The 21,311-nt window shown below is 39.5% G+C and overlaps 1 protein-coding gene across 1 annotated transcript in view; it reads right to left on the bottom strand.

Moving 5' to 3' along the window:
• The window catches only part of LOC132265834 (frizzled-2), a 30,362-nt gene extending 28,800 nt beyond the window's left edge, over positions 1-1,562 (bottom strand). The window contains exon 1 of the mRNA XM_059766616.1: positions 741-1,562. The gene's annotated coding sequence lies outside the window, so the exon portion shown is untranslated. The remainder of the gene's footprint in view (positions 1-740) is intronic.
• Positions 1,563-21,311: the final 19,749 nt, after the last annotated feature.

Raw genomic sequence — 21,311 nt, 5'->3', positions numbered from 1 at the left:
AGGAAACAAGACAAAAGCAGTTGTGCTAATTAATTTGGATAATGCGTATATATCTGTGATTTTAGGCACGAGAATCAGCCAAGTTCGCAGCTCAATTTAGCTGAAGACTGAGAAATAGTTTTGAGAAGTGAGAGTTGCTGTGGAATTTGTGGAAGTGGCACCGCAGGAGTCACTCGCAGGACACTTTTGCACACTTCCCAGGAACGAGACATTCTCAAGGTGTTCCCACTCTATTGCCTGGGGTTTACAACCTTCTGCCAGTGTCTGGTCTTGTTTTAACTTTTTACTCCGTCTCTGGGATTTATGACAGGGTGAGTGAGAGAGAGAGAGAAAAGGGGAGATTTTCGGTGGCTTTAAGAGGGAAGATGTCGCCTCTTTAAGCTCTTCCCCAAACGCTTGTGCTGTGAATTCGTAAAATGCGCTCACATTTTGCTCTCTTATCAGTTGTGTGTTGAAATAGGAACTTTCCCTCCTCAGACCACTTTTCTCTCTCTCTGTGAGATTTAAACTTTGCGCGCCTCACCGGCTGAATTCCTCAGATTCTTGGGACACGATAAGAGACATGAGAACGGATTCTAACTCGTCGTTTTCGCGTGCGAAAAATCCCATGTAAATTTATCAAAAAAAAAAACAACATTTGCCCTCGTGAGGAAGAGATTCTCGCCCCCAAAATGCGCCTCAAGTGTCGCGCGAGTTCAGATGTTGGCTTTTGGGAAAAGTGCCTGATTTTTATTGCTTACCTCAGCGACGATGTGTGCTGCGGAGTCGAAGTGCTTTCCTCAACATATAGAAAACAATTTCCACCCAGGATTTTCCCTCGTGTCACAATGCCAGGCGTGTGTGTACAGCCGAAATTCCAACCCCCGGCAATGTCGGGAGACGCGCGCGGTGTGTTGTATTTTGGGGTGCACAAAATGTATAGTTGGGCTTTTAAGAGGGGTTGGAAAATAAATCGATTTTACTTTCAGTAGAATTGTCGCTCCCTCGCCGGCTTCTTATCGGGAAATACTTTCGCGCAGAAACTTCTATATATATATTGTTTGATTCACATAAAAAATTAGACTGTTTTGGCTTCTTGATTGCTCAGCACGAGCTTCGCGGGGGAATTTTCTGCTGGCTGATTTTCTTTTTTTTTTTTCCTTGTTATTTTCCCCGAAAAGGGCTCCACAAATGTTGCAACAGAGAGACTCTTCACTACCACCGCATTTACATTTGCTTTTTATCACTTTTCACGTGTGTGTTTATCTCGGAAATTTATCTGGTTATATAGAGTGTTGTATCCAAGAATACACAATTTCTGCCTTTTCCACCTCACGGACAGCGCGTAATTTCTGTCTTGTGAAACTGCGTGTTTCTCAATTGGGGAATTTCACTGTGCATAGAACTCTCTGGATGTGAGGCTCAGCACGCGGAGTCAACTGTGTGTGATTTTCCACTTTTCGCGAGAAAAACTGGAGATTTGAGGTTTGATTCTCGATTGGTTGTCAAAATGAGCGCACCGCGAGCGAAAAGCACCCAAACGCCACAACACTTCTCACAGAACTGACTCGGTGGAAATGTGACTGGCGACAGTTGAGTCTCGAGTGTTTTCCTCTAAAGTCCGGTTTTTCAGCGTCAGACAGAGATGACACGCTGTCGCGCGCTGTAACGCCCGACAGATGACGGGAGAGTGCGAGGGAGATGACAGTATGGCGAGAGAGTCTCTGAATCATGAGGGGAGCAGGTGAACAACGTCTGAAATCGGTCTGCAATCGGATTCAGTCGCAGAATCAATATATTATGTGTCGTTTTGCTCTCTTTCGCCCAACTGACGCTGTCTCGCTCGCGTTTGCAGGGGTGTGAAACCCACGAGCGTCTGCCGTTCAAGCGGCCAAACCCCTAAGCCAGAGCGCTGGCAGGGAGCCTGGCTCGCGGACAAGCTGAGGCGCGCCTGGCGAGGCGACGAAAAAAAGAAGAGCACGCCATACCTACAGAGATATGGAAATCACAGGAACAAGAACATGAAGCAATTCAGTGGATGATTAGTCAATCTCAGTGCACATGATGGTAGCTCGTTAGCATTTCTTTTTGCTTATTAATTCACAATCGCCGGAACACCTCCTCGGGATGCTCCACGGCTCATCAGGAGGTGGAACGAATTTTTGCGTGTGCATGAAATGTAATGCGAGGAGGAATTTGTCAATTGGTTAATTGCAGAGCACTGAAATTTCAATTGACAGAGAATTTTTGGGGGATGTGCCCAAGGCAAAGCGTATCATGTTACAGCAGCATAATTATGTCTCTTAATTTGCAGTGTGAGCTAGCTCTTAATCGCTGGTTCCTGTGTTGGACATATGAGACTTGCTAGATGCTCTGGATTAAAGTAAATTTAAGCAAATTATGCTGAGCAAATTGATCTGAATTAATTTTCTGTGCAATTTCACCTTGTGCGGTTAAAAGAACACAGATAAAAATGGTTTTAGGCTTGAAATTACATCTATTATTAATTTGTGCTAAAAATTGTTTGACAATTTGTAGCTTCTTGGGGTTAAATTAAAGGATTTCTTAGAAATTCCTGAGTATTAAAATCTAAACGGAAGTTTTTCCTGACTCTTCATGATTTTTTAAAAGATCCTTGTTTTGTTCTGGAGGTTAGAATCCACGCTAAGACGGCGATGGACGCGCAAGTATAAAGGTGATGGAATGACGAGAAAAGAAAATATAATTGCTTGTAAAAACAGAATTATAACTTAAGAAGCGACATTGATAATTGAACAGCAATATAATGTCTGACATTCTTTACAATCTGACGTTTTTGAATTCTGAAAAGTTTCCATTCAAAGGATAGAACTTTCCTTTATATTTTTTATAGCCTCCAATCAAGTGTTTGTATTCAAACATGCAGAAATGCTTTGTGCGAAATTGTAAGAGTAACTCGAATGAAGCACTCAAGTGCTTTATTTTCCATGAAATTGACGAATGTGCGAGATAGGAAAAATGCAAGAAAACTATTTCTCTCGTGTGGGTCGTGCTATCTCACTGGGGAATCTCTCTGGAGTTGTGTTGAGGATCCTTTTTTCTGTGTTGTGCGTCCTCCACGCTATTTAATGCTCGAGTCCCAACACCACGGAATCTGACAAAATCCACAAATGCTATTAACTCTGAGTTGACATTTCTGTAATTGTATGAAGAAGGAACGAAAGGGATTTCCAGGCAAAAAGGAGCAGAGTGTGTCCAGTGGTGGAGAGAAAAAAACAGCTTGAAGAAGGACTCAGAGGATGGGCAAAAAATGTCAGGACATGCGGTGATGGAAGAGGGAATTATTCAAAAAGAACAGACTTCAATGCACTTTCGAGGCATATTTTCCTACCTGGAGGAATAAATTTTTTCCCAACTTGGCAATATGCTCGACACTGCTTGAGTCTTTCTTCGTATTTTTACTGCGGCCTCTGGCGTGGGTTTTGACTGTGCGAGAAGGAGGAAGAGAAAATAAATTTTATGGAAATCTGTCCTCTTTGACCAAAACACACACACACACACACTTTGAGAGTTGCAATGCTAGGAGGAATTGTGAACGAAGAAGTGCAGGAGTTTTCTTGCTTATCTGCCCATGTTTCTCTGCCACAGCGAGAGAGTGGGTGACTTTCTGACTCTGAGCAGAGAGCAGTAAAGATGATGAAAATGACTGTGGCAATAAAACAATTTCCCATTTAGGAACTTACACCACTTTTTTAGCACTCTTGAGAGGGTGAGAAGCAGTCTATAAATCATGAATATGGGACGTGAAGTATTCTCAAATTGTCTCAGAGTCGCAAGAACTCCGCGGTTTGTCTTCGGCGGAAAAGGCGAGCGTCCTTCGCCAGCTGAAGCGAATGTTATCTAGTGATTCCGAGTAAGCACAGAAAAGATCCACAATTAGTGTGAGAGATGCATAAGAAATCTTTCAATTTGCACAGCAGAGATTGATGGCAAATTGAAAAGCTCATCTGCATAGTCGAAAGTGCAGTTTAATGGTTATTTGCCGAGGGTGGAAAGCGCGGATAAACGCCATGATGACGGAAAAATTCACCATGTGTACAGAGCAATCAATACTGAGTTAAATTCCCTAAACGTCTCCCCGGTGAAGGTAGTAAAATATGGATTTATTGATTGGTCAAACCGTGCTGGAGAAGAGACAAATATTTATCTGCGATCAGTTCATGCATTGTGACACAGAATGGAAGAGAGTCATCCATTGAGGTTATCTGGATTGGAGGGTTAGTATTTCCACTGGGTAGATTGAAGAAGAGGAAGATACGATCAGGATCGTGAAGATCACAGAGACGGTTTTGTCTCATTATTTTCGGTGATTTACGGCATCGTTGGGTCATTTCAAACGTGAGTTTATTGGCTTGAACAAGGCATAAAGATTCTTATGGCTGCGTGCTCATAAAAAACCACGACTTAGGACATAAATTTTATTGCATTTTCATTCTTTCGCCTTTTTCTACATCTCGGTGATCTTCTTTCACAGCTCCACCAGCGCCAAGGTCGCACACCACAAATTGTTTATTGATTCTTCCAGTTGAAGATCATACCGAAATGTTTGCCATTCTCTGCCAGTGCACGAAGAGGAAGTGACGAGAATCGAGAATCATTTAATTGCGCTTCACTGTTTGTTGTCCATTTTTTTTCTTTATGGGAAACGATATATTCAAACAACCCTCAGAAGATTGTTTTACAAGAATTCATATTAATTTGGTGGGATTTGTGTTTAGATGCATATCTTGTGTCGTGCTTAATTAAAAGAATCGGAAAAATTTGGTTTCTGTTGATGCGCCGCTATCTTAAATTAAATTTATGCTTTCTAAAGTATAATATCTAAAGTACATTAAATTACCACCAGTGGCGCAAGTGTAAATGGTGTTTCAAATGAATATTAAGAGATTCTGAGCGTATTTGTATTAAAAATTGCATTTCGATTCTGTTTAGTATGCAAAAACTAGCAATATTCTGTGACGCCATCAGAAGCGCCGCCATCTTGGATCGATTTTGATAACCAGTAAAAATTACAAGACACTTGTATTTGCCAAAAATTGGGTTTTACCACCAGTAAAACTCTGAAAAACTACGAAAACTGACGAAAACTCACAAAACTAAATCTTGTAGTTTGTTAATCACTCCTAGAGGCGCTAGAATCGAAACATTGCCTGACTCTGTGTATCTCCGGGAAATCTTGTTGCTTGTTAACACGTGACGACGGCAAGAGAGTGAAGTAGGATAATTAAATCCCTTGTGTGACGATTAAAATAAATTTATTTAGCAGCTTTTGAGCATCTTATCGCGGGCAATGTGAGAAATATTTAATTTCAATTAAATGCGTTGACATATTAACAACTGCTGGAGACTCTTTGGGAGCTGTTTTCCCCATCTAACTGGCACAAAGTGTAATTTCAGAGCGTGTTGATTGCTTTATTGACTGTCTATGGTGTATCGAGAGGAAATCACAGGGACGGCGAGTTTTCTTTCTTCTCTTTTTTCCCAAAGCATTTCCATCGACAACGTCGCGGGTTTTTCTTTGCGCGCCGCGGCAAGCGAGAGATCGTGTGTGTATAGAAAGGAGGCATTTTCTCTCAATTGGCTGCATTTAAAGTAAGCCAGAGATAATTTAAAATGCATAATAGTCTCATGTTAGATTGCCAATTGGATAATTATCATAATATATCGAGAGCTACTGGTTAGTGTTCAATGAACCACTCGAATGAAATTATGGCCAGTGTTTATCTTTCCAGAGACTTTTTCTCATTCTCCCAGCAATTTTGCTGGCATCCCAAGACGACTCGTGCACTTGTGTGTTCGCAGTGCTGCGGGAAAAATTATCAATCATGAGGGTCTCTGGCAAGGGGGAGATAATATGGTTAGAAGTGGTGTACAGCTCAGCGGAAGTGAAAGTGTACAAAAACCCTTCAATCATCCTTTCCTACGATGCTTCTTTTATTCAAAAATTACTTCAATTACTCCGAAACAGACTACAAATTTCATGAACTGTTTGGAGGTGTTGTACAAGTTGAAGGCATATCATCTCCCCCTTGGTTTCTGGGTGGGTTTTGCTCTCCAAGAGTGCACTCTTAAAATTACCCAACATGATTGATAATGCATAATCAGGCATCGAGAGAGAGAGAGAGGCAAAAGAACCTTCTCAACCGCCCATAATGCAGAGCATAATTGGCATTGGGATAATCACAATGATACGTGCTCCTTCGTCGTCAATTTTTCTTCTGCTTGACCGCGTTTCTTGGACACAAAATCACCGCTGCGGGTCATTTTCTGACGGTGAAAATGGGTGCACTTTTCCATTTGTGTGTGCACGCGGGGCTGCAAAAGGAAATGTTGAGTCTCTTAATTGCACAAAAGCCAGTCTCAATATGATCAACATAAATCTCACTAATTAGTTTTGCTCATAATAGCAAATCTACTGACAAGATTACGGTGAGGTGTGACACTGTAAGTCCATTAAAATGCCTTCTTTTTGCCTGACTCTTGAGATTATCTTGTTAGGGAATTTAATTCCTAATTTGCTCACTCACTTTGCTTCGGCGAAGTGAAGTGAAGTGTTTCTAAGCAAATTATTCGTGTGGTGTGTGTGTGTTTAGGAAATTGAATTGTGAATCTAGACATGCCTCAACTCTATGACAATAGTGAAATGGAATTTCTCCTTGCTAAATTTTGGATGAAAATCCCCTCTAAATTTGACGATGAGAATCCCTCAAAATTAAATGAGCTTCCCTTCAAAGCATATGACAAGAGGAAGTGCTCTCGAGTCATAAATAAAATTAATTGCAATTAAGGACGTAGTGTTGCGAAGCACTCAAGCAGAAGCTCACAGTGCGACGGAGAAAAGCACCTGTGAGCTTTGGACAGACATGAGCAATAATGAGCGGATTATTGTTGATGGTGCGAAGGTGGGAAAAGTCGATTAAGCTGGCAATTCAGCAGAAACCCTTCGTGCCACACAAAATATATACAGAGCAGGAGTTCTGTGTCAATTTACATCCTTCAGACTCACTTCCTTGCCTGCCATTTCAATGTAATTTCCTTTCACGATTAATGCCCATGACGGAGAATTGGCGTGAAATTTACGGACAATGGATCCTCTCGCCATGGCCAAATCATACACCGAAAGTCCATTGACAGAGCCGAAGAATTGCCAGGTTGTTTGCTGAGCTAAGGTGGAAAAGGCAATTGAGCCGTGATAAATGGGTTGAGGCGAGAGAGAGAGAGAAAAGCTGCTTATGGTGGAAGTTTTATTCACGCATTTTCCTACATATTAAGGCAAATAACCATGAAAATGAGTTCGATATGGGTAAGAAGAATTACGAGAGAAAAGTTGTGAGAAGTTGGAAAATTGTTGAATTTTTGAGGCTTCTTTGAGACTTTCTCTGACATAATTTTGAACATGCGGAAAATATTTGAGTTATAGGAAAAGTTTGAGGGTCTCAGAAAAATTTCTTCATAAATCTATTAAATTTAATCCAAGGAATAATAGTTTGAAGCATTTAAATATCATGACACAAAGTGTCACGTGTGTTACTTTAAGTTTCAGTCTGTAAAAACGTCTTGAGCCGCTCCTGTTAATCACGGAGTGAATTTACAGACGTGCTCAGAAGTATTTCATCTGTCGTGTGTCCTGTTATTCCGCACTTTTGCATAAGCGAAACACAGAAAGAGTGAAATTGTGTAATTTCTCAACTTTAGCCATTCACACTGAAACCAACTAATTGGCTAAAGGTGTCAAATGGACGATGATGTTAGATTATTTTATGCGATATCGGGTGTTTAGCATCTGTGGGTGGTCACAGTTCAAGTGATAATTTAGCACTTTGACTAATTGAAGGTGTTATATTCTCTGCTAAAGAGAAAAGTTCACTAACGAGGGGCTGATCACTTTGGAATGATACATAAATATATTTTCAGAATAATAGATCAATTCCTAATAACACTGAGGTGTGTTAAACGTTAAAAGATGGGAAAGTTTAACAGTCGAAATGTATGAGGAAAAACAACTCTTGGTATTTTCGCTAGAATCATAAGCCAAAGAGTGTTAAGGAATTTTTATGCAATTTTAGATTGTGTAAGAGAAAAAATTGTGAAATTTGGCAAGAATTTTGAAAATACAAACAAATATTTATCCACGGTAAAAGAAATTTTAGAAAAATATCTTTCATGTTTGTGCTTTAAAATTAGAGTGAACTAGAATTACAAATCGCTATTTTGACAGAAAATGATGACTTCAGTGTGATCCAGAATACCCAAGACACATTTTAAACTACTTTAACACATTTTAAACATTCCTAAGTTTCAGCGAGAATCAATCCAATAATTGTCAGTTTGTCTTCACGTGTGCAAATGTGAAGGATTCCTTGTGCAGTGACGATTGTCGACCCTTGTGGTGGGAAAAGTATCAGTGTTTTTCTTGCGCACACATCTCGATTTGAGAGCCGCACTGGCTGGCTCGTAAATAAAGGAAGTGAGAGGAGCAATTTCATATGCAAAGTGGCTGCAAGTGCCAAAGAGACCATTTCTCGTGTGATACTCTCGAGCAGTCCGCTGCGTCTCCGCTCTCTGCACAAGAGCATTACTTTTCCGGGCCGCGAAGGTGTCGCCGCGATTGCGTGTGCAATAAAAATTCCGCGTGGCACTTGAAGATGGCAAAAAGCTCATTGGAGGTGTTCATAGAGCAATATTTATTTGTCGTTTTCGCTGTTGGAACATGCAATGAGACAGACTCTGGCGAGAGATTTGCCAGCATTTCTGCACAGTCGGTGGTGTCGAGATTGGCATTTGGCGGGAAGTATCAAATGACACACAATCGTTAAAGTGTATGCGAATAGAAATTTATTGAATTTTTTTTTCCTCCACAATCTCAAGACACTGGAAAACTTCTTCGTCGTCTCTCAGTGCTTGAGGAATATCAATTTCATATGGTGCAGAGAAACGGTGCCGCGTGTGTGGAAACATACGTGAAATGAAATGCATCTTTATTAGACGTTTTCGCGGTGCACCGAAGTTTCTGATGAATATGATGTTGGAGTGTCTGCAATTTTCCCAAGAAGTTTCTGCCACGGGGCGAATTTTCCACACCCAAGAAAGTGGAAAGGATTAAAGTTTGAGCGAAGAGAGAATATGTCGACATTTTTCTTTTTGACTCGGATTCTGGGAAAGTGGATTGCAAAAAAAAAACGGAGGGGGCGGAAATTTCCACCCCGCGAACGTAAAATCTTCGCAATCTCTCGCTTACTCCGCAACGCACCACATCTTATCTCTATTAATCTCTCACGTTCGCATTTAAGTTTTCTATTACAAATTTCCTATGCATAAGTGCAAAAACACGTTTCAATTTGTTGGTAATGTGTTTTCGTCTCATTTTCTGAATGTAAACCTCGTTTTTTTTCCTCTCCTTCTTCACCTCCGAAGCGCGCTTTCTCCGCCGAATTTATTCCCGGGTGCGAAACTCACTCGTGTGCTAGATGGTGTGTCTTTGGGAATTTATGGCGAAATTCCCGGACATAAATAGAAGTGAGAGAGACGAGGAAGAAGTATTTCCATCGTTGAATTACATTTTCATATGATCGTGCAATTGAACGTTATTCCTTTTTCCTGGCAAAATAAGATAAAAGACTGCAGAAGATGAAGGAAATTACAGCAAGATTGCTTTCTCTCGACATCGCTGTGTTCGGAAAACTCGGTAAATAAGCCGCAATCTCCTGGGCTATACTTCACATGAATTTTGTGGAAATTTATTTTAAGGCAGCCCAGAATATATTGTCGGTCTATGGGAAAATCATTTCGCCTCGGATTCAAGTGGATTTCAACAACAGGAAGATGCTTTCCAGTGAGCTTAATGGTCAATTGAAAAATGCACAAGTGTATGAATCGAATTAATGTGGTCAATTGCTGAGAACATTGTGAGGTTTTGCAGTATCTCAAATTTTCTTCTTTCAATAAAGATTCAAGCTTGACTGTAGAGTGAAGATTTTGACTTTTGCTAGTTTTCGAGGCATTTTGAATCGAATGGAAATCTAAGACCTTGATTTTCTCTTCAAAAAATTCTCCTAAATTAGTAAAACATGAATTAAATCAATGAATTTGTTTTTAACTATAGATTTTTGGGTATGAAATTGATTTTCATGTGTTCTTGTACACCATAAGTACATTTCTTTAATTTATTATCACATATTTATTATATTCAAACTGTCTCACATCAATCTAAAAACCGAGAAAAATGCTGCAGATTGAAAAACCATCCTTATCTCGTCACTCTCTTAGCACTTTTTTACACTGGCATCTTATTTAAATCACCAATATCTGTCAGTTTAGGACGTGAAGTTTCTCGTTGACCCGAAGAACCTTCAGAATATCATCAATTCAAATAATCTATCGCTGTGAGCGGCGTATTTATTTTTCTTCCACGCAACATTTGGCATAAGAAGACCCTCTCGAAGAATTTCCCACTATCTCTGGGCACACAGAGAAAGAATACAGCGCTAGTAGAGTCCTAAATAAATATTATTCCACGCTGGCGAAAAGAAATTTGTGGCTCGAGAGGATAAGATGCTCTGCTCGCGGAGCTTGAGGAGGGATTTCTCCAAGAGAGCGATCTTGGAAGGAAGAGACTGTGTGCCTCATGAATATTTAGCAGCCAAGAGAGTGGATGTTCTCAGCGCTACAAGTACACCTGAAGCGATGATGCTCTGTCACTGTACTCATTTGTAATAATTTCTTCATTTCAAATTCAATCTTCAGACGTTTTTCGGTGATTGTGCGGAATAATGAAGCGCAGCACTAAATGGACAATTTTCAGCATGGAAATATCTCTCAATGCTTGAACTGTTGAAAATGATTTTCGGTAATTTTCCCATTGACCGCACCTTTCATCACAATTTTCGATGGCTCTGCCGCGCTTCCTTCGGATGACTTGCTGGAATTTTAACAAATGCCCGCCACTTGAGAAACTCAATTTTCAGCCATACAACACGTTCTCAGGAAAAGTGGCAGAAAGAGAGAGAGAGAGAATATTTTTGTTGGGCGGTTGTAAGAAAAAATAAACACTTTAAGGAAATTACACTGAAGCCTCTCTGGCGTGGCGGGAAATTCCTCCCAGAGTTCTTCCAGTCATCTTCTGCATCTGGCTGAAAATTTAATTGCAATATTATGAAAATGAGGAAATAATTAAGAAGCATTTTGCCATGCAAGACAAGACGACAAATTAATCTTGAGGAGGTTTTTCAGCTCTCGCTTAGTCACGCTCGCCAGTTTGCTGATCAATATTCAAAATAGTGCCACAAAGTTTCGACGTCACAAAAGGACAAGATTGAGAGCGCGTGGTGTAATTGAATTATATATCGTCTTGTGTGCGACTCTGCGATGGCAGATAAATTAATTACACGGAGAGAATTGTGGCTCAATGCTCAAGATGAGCCAAATGATGTAGAACCAAACGCGGCGACAATTGATCGTAAATTCATTTGTGTTATGGCAGTGGATGCTGGAATAAGACAAACAGTGGGAAAGCGAAGTCAAGTGGAGTCAAGCTGTGATTTCGCCAGAAGACGAAGGAGGAAAAAATTTCAACAGCAACACCACAAAGCATTGTGCAAAAATTCACCATCGAGGAATTAATTTTCAATTTGTGATCATATATTACGTATTTTAATATGGACAACAGAGAGAAAGCGTGTCTCTTTTTCTCCCTCATTCGCTCACTTGTGTGAAGGAGTTGAGGAAAATCGAGAAGTTCATTTGCGTTAACTCCACGAATTGCTTGTTTCGCTTCGGACAAGCAGGAACGGTCAGATGAGCTGCACAAACAGCCCACGAGATGTTTCGTCGTGTTACACACGCCAGTTTGTAAATCATTTTCCTCCTGATCACGCCTGATTAGGCGTCTGAGCCCAAGGAGCGCCGTGTGACACTCACGCCTGCTTGTACCGCTCAGGAGATGCACACACGTCTTTGTTGCATTGGATGGAAGCCAATGCAGCAATCACGATCCTCACACGAGAACACCATAGAGTTCCTCTCTCAGTGGCGCCAAACCAAATACAGTCGAGCGAGACACAGAGCAGCGTAGAATTTGCATAGATGAGAGATCAGAGGCAATGGCTGGGCAGCCAGGAGTGAAAGGAGCATCTTAAAGTCTGTACAAAGTGGTCAATTAAACCCTTTACGAGTCTTTGCAAGTTTAATTTCATAATATTTTAAATAAGATGTCACAGTTATGAATTCGTAAAAGGTCAATTCATTTATGGAAGTGAGAAACGTTGGGATTTGAAGCCATAATTAATATATTTCGTCGCATGATGACAAGAATAGCCGGGAAATTCACGTGAAAATCAAGGAAACAGATAATAATGATGATATTACATTGATTAGCACAAATTGATGGGATTTTTCGGGTCACTTGTACTCACAAATAACCACAAAAGATGACATTTTGACAGCAATGAGCTTCTGAAAAGCGTAAAGTTGCAACCTAAATTTGTAATTTTTACGAACTGATGACATATGAAGACTGTAAAGTTGCAACGACCTCATATGATTGCACAAAAACACACTCTAATTCATAACATCGCTGATCTACAACACTCCAACTCTGTTCTGCATGAACTATCGACTTGGTTTATGGGGAAATTGTCTCCCAATGTTTTCAACTTGTTAACTTCGTGGAGTCACTTCATATAAACATTTATTCCCAAGCTAACTCACTTCTTAGACCCTTTCTCTGGGAATCACGAGATAGGGAATCTCAGAGAGAGAAAAAAAGTGACTTTATCACTGAAAATCTTACTAGATTTTCCTGTATGGCGAGAGGAGACAAAAAGAATGTTAAACAGAGAATATTTTGTCAAAAAATTTATCATGTTTCTACTCTCCATCAAAACTGCTCGTTTAGTTTATGTTTTGTGCGATTGGGGAATAAGAAGGGCCAAAAGAAGGAGCAAAAAGAAGCACCAGTGAAGAAAAGGAGCAAAAAAGCCTTAAAGTTTTATTGATAATTTTGGTGTGAGTGTGTTTTTTTATTCACTGTCCTCTCAATCTCAACACTTGAATATTTAATCTGGGAGAGAGAGAGAGAGAAGGAAAGGATCAGATTATGAGGCGAGTTTTATAAAAATATCAAATAACTGACAATAAATCAGATAAAAATCTTCATGTCTCAGATTCTTGAATGTTTCATTTCACCTCTCTTGGCGTCTCACTCGCTCGCCGGGCGTTTTTTTCACGGGGACACGTTTCATAGATTGATTTCTCGGCGGGAAAAATACTCTTCTGTGTGCGTTTCTTGTCTCCCCAAAATCGAAGTGCCGGATGATTGAGAGGACTCCCAGTGGAATAAATGGCTTGAAAAAAAAGTGATCAAAGATAATTTCTAATAAATGGACACTGTGTCGTAGTTAATGTTTTAAAATTCATTCTCTGTTCATTATGAATTAATGAACAACCACGAAATTCCGATTTGTATCTTCGCTTCCACGGGATTCTCGTGTGTGTCTTTGCGCGCCGCGTGGAACTTCAGTGGGTGGCATGAGGAGGAACTGCGCGACAGAGGAAAACCACGACGAGGAGAGATTAATCATAAAATTCTGTATCAAATTTCACTTTGATGGGAAAAATGAATTACACATCGGAAATTGTTTTGATACCATAAAAGTCACAAACACACAATTCTGACGAGCAAAGGCTTCCAACCGTGCAAAAAAGCTCGCAAAAGGTGGAAATCTCGGTATTTTCTGTAAATTTCATTGACGATCGATGCAAAATCCAGCTTTATGGTGCAATTCTAACTAAAACGGAGACGTGTTATATTTCAAATATGTAAATATGATTGTTTTAAGCGATTCCACATTGTGTACGTGAAAGAAAATTGTGAAATTCGCCAAGACACAAGAAAATTAATAATAAATCCGAATTAATTATCTGCTTCACTCTACTTTTGACACATTTCATAAAACAATCTCTGGATGCTGTTTTAAAATAACACATTTAAGTGGTAAAAATTTGCCTAACGCATTAAAAGAATAGCAAATCTGAATATTTGTGGTGAATTTTTTAAGACAAATTGTCGTTTCAAACCTCACATGTGTGATTTTGATCAGCAAAAGACTGTTTTAAGCAAATTTAACACATTTTTAGCATTCCTTGTTCGACTGGGAATCGCTCAGTCTGGGCAATTCTTCATGCCTTCGAGGATTTTGCCACCCACTCAGTTTGCAACTTCTTTTGCGCCTTCGAGAGACACCACAGAGCCAGGGAGACTTGAATTGTGTTTGCTCTATTTGTAATTTATTCGTCATTTTCTTACACAACATGACTCCTGCCTTTTCTGCCTCCACACACGAACATATGCACAATGCAGTGGAGGGAATTTTAAAATAAATAGACAAGAGACACCAGAGGAAAATAGGTGGATGCATTCGGGCTTCTCTGGTTCCGTGTGTGCACTGCATGGCAATCCCGAACAGTCGTGAGGTGGAGGGGAAAAAAAAGACCTCAAGATGCTGGAAGTGCAGCATGAAAAAACGACACGAGAAATGGTTAAGAAAATAGCAACACAGAGTTGAGAGATGAAAAAAGGAAGGACAAAATGCCATTTGCACGATGCAATATGAGACACTGAAGCTGAGAGGTTAATCATTTGGAAAGAAATATTTGCAGATTAAGTAAATTATGCATGAAAAATCAGTCAAATTGCCATCACGCAGAGTTGCTATAGAAAAGTACTCTCAAATGTCTCTCTCTCTTTCTTTCTCACAAAATGATTATTGTGATTATTTCTTAAATGCTGGGCTTTGTGTAAAAATATCTGTCAAGCTCAATTGTTGAGAAAATAATTTATTGTCCAGTGGATTGCTTTGTGTATTTTAGTAAATTTCTCAGGGGTGTTCCCCTTGTTTGAGACGGACGACAAGAGCCGAAGAACACCCTGGAGATGAAGCCAAAATAGCCGAGAAGGCGTTCAAGCAAAATATTTTGACTCTTAAGTTTCCGGTGATTTGGCATGTGAGAAATCGTCCCGAAGAAAGTGTGGCAGAAGCGGAGAAGTATAAATTGTAAACAAATGCTATGCAAAGGAGGGAAAATTGCAGAATTGAATTTCAATGGGTGGGAAAAGAGTGAAGTCTGCGAAATTCAATTGTGTGTTTTCAATCAATTGGTTGTTTCTGAGTCGCGTGGAGGGAAAATGAAAATCCATCGGAAAGCACTTTGGAATCTCATAAGATTTCGAACTGTTTTATTGCTCTTCACTGGCAGACTTTCCCCGGCGTGCGGAAAACACCTTTCCACAGTGATTTGCCATACTGAAATCCACAATCAGCCATAGAGTAATTGAGAAATCACGACTTCCACCTTTTCTTTATGAAGACATTGTGGCCATTTAGTTTTCCCTCCTAAAGGGATTTCAATTGTTGAGCTCTTGGAATCCCTTTTGTTACTTCTATTCCTTCGTCTTCTCAACACCATCTGTGTGACATCTCAGCGAGCGAGAGAGATTTTTTCCTGCTTCTCACTCTCGGCACGACAGAAAATCTTCACTATTCATAAGGAATTCATAAGAAGTGTCGTTTTATTTCATTTTTCCATCCTCTGCGCCCGCTGCGAGTCTCCTTCCTCGCCCTTTTGCGCAGAAATTGGAATTAAAAAGGCGGAAAGAATGGAGAGATCTCAGGGCATTTTACTTCAGCACAGTTGTCACAACTTTCTATTGTATCGAATTAAGCAAATAATGATGAGGAGGACAATGACAAAGATAAAATGCCACAATAGAGGCGAAATGCTGCATTTCTGCACACTCAAATCCACCAGCAGATGCTGAGCTAATTTCCCTCCAAATGCAGCATAAATTCAATTAGGATTAAAATTAGATTAACACGAAGCTTGCACGTCGGTAAATTCTGAAATATCAACACACATAATAATAATAAGTTCTTCTTAAATGATCAGAATGAATAAATAAATCGACAAGTCTTTACGTTTTGTGTATTTATCTGTTCTATTATTGAGTAAGAAATTCTTTTTACCTCTCAAATTCAAGACTTTCAGGACTTTCTTTCAGGAATAATTCAGAAAATAATGAATCTAGAGCAATATCGGCACTTTAAAGAACGGTTTAAAGGTGTTTTGAGGTGAATTTGGCGCTATATTTCGATTCAAGCGTGAAAATATAAATCCACTGACACACGATTCGAGGCATTTGAATCTGACAACAAATCAAAAACAGTGAGTGAAAAAGAGGGAATTTAATTTGAATCTCTGTGCAGTTGCTGAAGGTTATCTTCGGGTCACGCTGGGGAAATTTAACTGACTGTGAAGCAAACAGACGTGATACAAGGCCCAATCGTAGCTGTATAATGTTGAGACATGGGCAAGAATAGACGCCTCGAGGAGTCAAAGATTGGGAAAGTTCAGTGAAAAGGTCATTGTGAATGAATATTTGGGGAATTGGCTTGCGTCACTTGCGCCACAGATGCAGAAAAGCGTCTTCCGAAGATGTTTTTTTTTTGTGTAATATAGTTATTAATTCAGCACTTGGCAGAGCATTTAATCAATTTAGAGCTGAATCAAGGGTGAGATAAGATGCCTCAAATCTGTACACCACTTTCTGACACTTCTACAATTCCTCTGCAGAATCTTCAACATTTCAGACGCTTCTGAACGTCTTTAAATCCATTTCTTGTCGCTTTTTAGACTCATTCAACTGTTTTTCACGCTCAATTCTAACTTTTATCACAATCTAATCTAAGTTTTGCCCTCAGAAAATTCTTTGAAAAAATCTGACTAAATTGTGAGGTTATGAATTCGACTTAAAACATCCTTCTTCAGCTAATCTAGATCTTTATAAACCTGAAAATGAGTAAATATAGTGAATCTCTGAATGTTTTAACTGGATAATGAGATTAAACTAAACAAAGAAACACTCTTCTAGACTGATATAGGGTTTTTTAAGGTTATGATTAATTTGTAAACTTTATCTCAATCAATATGAAGTTTTTTTCTGTCAAAATGCTCAATTCAGTGGAGAAAAAGAGAAATAATCCCAGCTTAAGCACACATATGAAGACTTTGAGTGTTATGAAATCGTCAGAATCTGTTTTAAAACAGTCTTATAACCTAGAAAAGCAATAAAATTTGTTTGCCTAAGTTAAATTATATAGAAAATGCCACGATTTGTTGAAACCGAAACTTTTGCGCAGCAAATATTCCAAATATTTTACCACTTTCAATTCCCAAACACTTCCACAAAGCTGTACATCACTTCCGATCATAATATCTGCCCCTTGAGCTGAATCTGTATCTCAATGTTTGTCACTTTTGGCGCTTTGCTATTTAAAATTCAGCTCAATTCTGACACAATTTGACGCCACTCGAGAGTTATCGCGAGTTGGGCTTTTGGGAACAAAGCGCGATCCAGACGCGAGAGCGGAAATGGGATTTTAATTAACGCCAACTTCTGGACGAGGCTGGAAAATTGTATTATCACTCGTCGTGGCGTTTCGAGGGATAATTTCATTTTGTTTGATTTATTCATTGGACGCCACGTGATAGTGCTAATTGAACATTTTATTTTAAATTCACCATGTTTGCTGCAATTGAATGTGATCAAATTTCGGACAGCGCACAAAAGATGGTCAAAAGCCAAATAATTGCCACTCTTCATGCGCTTTGAAGTGTGATAATGAGTTGATTACATTGTCCATTGTATTTAAATTGACGCCCATGCAAATCAATTGGTTAAATTTCTCTTGTCACGATTTACATCTTTAAGCGATGATTTTTACAGCATTTTGGACTATTTTAATGCACTTTGCCACGTCCAAGTTCACTTTGACACTCAAGTGCAGGGCGTAAAATCTCCCTAAATTGACACTCTAATTCAATAGCACACGACAATATGTCAAAAGCTGTGCTGTTTCGCACTTCGCGAAGGGAAAGATGCGCGTCATCTTCTCAACGTCTCAAAATGTGACGCTAACGAAGCAAGTCTTCCGTTAATTGAATTACTTCAGAAACTTTGAAGTCCCCGTGAAGGGACAGAAAATTCTCAATTCCTCATCAAGGTGCGACGACGATGAATCAAAAATCCACCTGCTCTTGTTCCGCGGCGTTGACGCGAAAAAAAAAATTCACCACTCTCGAGGCGGACCAAAAAGTCAAACTCCAGCCAAAGTTTCACAATAGCATTTCCCGAGAGAGATTATTTCGATATATAGAAGCTGGAAACTCTATTAATAGCATCATCTTTCCCGCGAAAGAGAAACTTTCACAAACGCAGTGGTATTTTGGGAGTTTTGCCGAGAATGCTTCAGAATGGCGCGCATTTCTGAAAACATCTCCACAAAATGCTCAGAATGTTGTGCACACGTTGATTGGTGAGATTCAGAGTTTGCAAGAGTTTGAACTCATAATCCTCTTCTTCCTCTCAATAATTGGGCGAATAGCAATTAGTTGGATGGCGTGTGAGAGATATTTAGCGGATTTTTCACAGTGTCGAAAGTGTCAAAGTGAGTAAGAGTCAATTAGTGTGTGTAATCGAGTGGAAAATGTGTTGTGAGAGCTTTTAATTACTGCCAAAGTTTCCACTGAAGAAGTATTTCCTCCTTGGCGAGACCATAACACATCATTTAATTAGTGGTTTTCGGAAGTAAATCCCCAATTTCGCCCCTAATGGAACCCATTTTCCTCTGCACACAATCTCTAAACTTGCCACACAGTCCAGAACTCGGACGCATAATCAAAGTCGATTTAAATTTCTCCATCCGACAACCACAATTTGCTCCAAATGGAAATAACAAGAGTTTTGACAGAGATAAAGTTTCGGTAATTGGAAAGTATAGTGCTGAATTGGTTTCCAAAGGATTTCAAGTTAACCGAGTTTATGTTACTTTCCGAATCTTGTCTTATAAATTATAAATGCACAAAATTGTCAATTTCGTACAAATTTCCACAGTAAATAACAGTTTGAACAAGTTTTGAGGTTAAATTCAGTCCTAGTTATTTTCTGATAAATTTTCAATAAACTTGCAAATCCTTCTTATAAGATAAAGAGGCATTTTATCTTATAAAATATGACTGTAAAGTCCCATCGGGTCGGATGTTTATTGAATTTGACACGGCAAAAAGGGCAACAAAGGGAATAAAGAAGCACGTATTGGAATTCTCTGGTATGACTTTATCTCTAAATATTCATCAATTTGTTGGAATGGCTCACACTTTCGTGGTGTCACCATCAATCTCGAGTTACTGCGAGCGTCGGGAGAAGAGGCGAATGGAGAAGAGACCGAAATCTCCATTGGAAATCACAAGACAAGTTAAATTGAACACGCAGAGGAAAATTATGAGTGCTGCCTAGTCAAAATGATGGTGATAAATGAGACAATGCTTAAGACTTTAATTTCTCACTCTGGCAAGGCTTTAACGTCGCTGTGGGGCGAAATAGCATATAAATAATAGGGATCAATATTGCTTCTGTAGTTGACATGATATTCTATTCTTAGTGATGTTTTCATTGACTTTCAAGTGAAATTTGCTGGTACAATTTCCCGTTCTACTGCCAATGAAAGCCTCTCTTGAAACATAACCCATGTGAAGGAAAGGTAATGTAAATGAGGCCAAATAATGTTGTGATGGGTTTCAAGTGTCACTTTCGGGGACACTGGCGACAAATCCTGCTTTTACCATTTTCAATCAGATAAGATGGAAATGAAAGAGTGTCAGGTTGTTCGTTTTGAGATCAAAATAGATGATTCTGTCAGAAAGAGAAATAATTATGGATGAGTTTTGATAAATGAGTGGAGTTTTCTTGTGAAGAATTCTTCAATCTCGAGATCAAAAATTCTTGCATTGCAGCAAAGATGGGTGGAAATGCGATAGGAAAGCAGAGCAAAACGGCTGATGGCAATGTGTGCTTCTCCATGAATGACTTTTTCCTCAGGAGGACACTGGGTGGTGTTGAAAGAAAGGAAAACCATCTGCCCGAGAGAGAGAGTGTGTTCCATTGAGCAGCATCCCACAGAGTCGCTCTGGAAGATGTCTTGAGAAAACGTCGTGACGACGCGACAATCGATGGGACTTGGCGAAATATTTATCACTTCCACGTAATTCCAGTCACGTATCAGGCATTCACGCCATATGGCAAGGAGGAGGTGCACATCAGCCTCGTCCGAGGACTGACAGAGATACAGCCAGGAAAGTTATCCGTGACATTCTCATGAAGTTTGTCTCCTCGTTTGGACTGTGAGAAAAATTGGAAGACTGTCACTTTGCCACCATTTTTCCTTCTCTGGCTGCAAGCGATGTCCTAGACCTTCCTCACCAGGATTCCGCTCGCTACCGGAAAATGCTTTCATCATTCACGTACAGAGAGAGGGAAAGAGGAGGAATTTATGACTTATAATTTCGCTCCTTGTCTTCTCTGTGAAGTCTTTTGGGAGAAAGAATGTTCCGCACAAGGGAGACATAATACGGCTAAACTGTGTACACGACTTCCTGTCACTTCCACAATTTCTGTGAAGGATCACAGCCACGTTTGTTTATTTTTCCAACCGCCTCTAGTATCATAACCTCAAATTTAGGAGTCTTTAACCGTAAAAAGACGCAATTTTTTACTTTTATGATTTTGAAAACTTACGGAGAAACAGTGTTAAAGAATGATTTGAAGTTTTTCGCTCTTTTGGATAGAACATAACCTAGAAAAATGTAATAAACAATTCTTTTTCTTTGAGTATTGCGTTAAATCCTCTTGAAAGTACCTTTTGAACATACCATATTGGACATATTTCAGCACTTCCACTGAATTGTACACAACTTCTGGCCATAATATCTCCCCCATGATTCCGCCAACTAGAAGATTACATCGGAAAATCACGTATTTATGACATGTTTTGAATTTTATTCAATAACATTATCTGCTTATGAATTAATTACGTATTAAGTGAAAGATAAATTATTCAGATAAATGAATCCAACTCATATGAATTTAGTTGCAAATTCTGTTTGACGAGTTTCCACACTTATATAGTTTTCCTACGAGTGCAATTCAGTTGGCGGAGAGCAGAAGATTGTGCTGGAAAATTAGAGCGGGCCAAAGCACTAAATTATCCACTTATGTGATTAATTATTCCAATAGTTATAGAGTGTGTGCGCTTGCCTTATGCAGATTCAACACACGCCACGATTTATTGTCGCACTCCATTGAGAGATAGTGTGAAATTTACATTAATTGCGCGCTGCTGGAATTGTTGGAAAACAAGTGTATTTCGCCAATGGTGAAAAGGAAGATATTTCGCTATTTTCAC

The sequence above is a fragment of the Phlebotomus argentipes genome, unplaced genomic scaffold (genome assembly GCF_947086385.1).
Source record: "Phlebotomus argentipes unplaced genomic scaffold, Phlebotomus argentipes genome assembly contig_5, whole genome shotgun sequence".
NCBI lineage: Eukaryota > Metazoa > Arthropoda > Insecta > Diptera > Psychodidae > Phlebotomus > Phlebotomus argentipes.
Note: the sequence above shows the minus strand (reverse complement) of the source record. Positions and strands in the feature narration are given on the sequence as shown.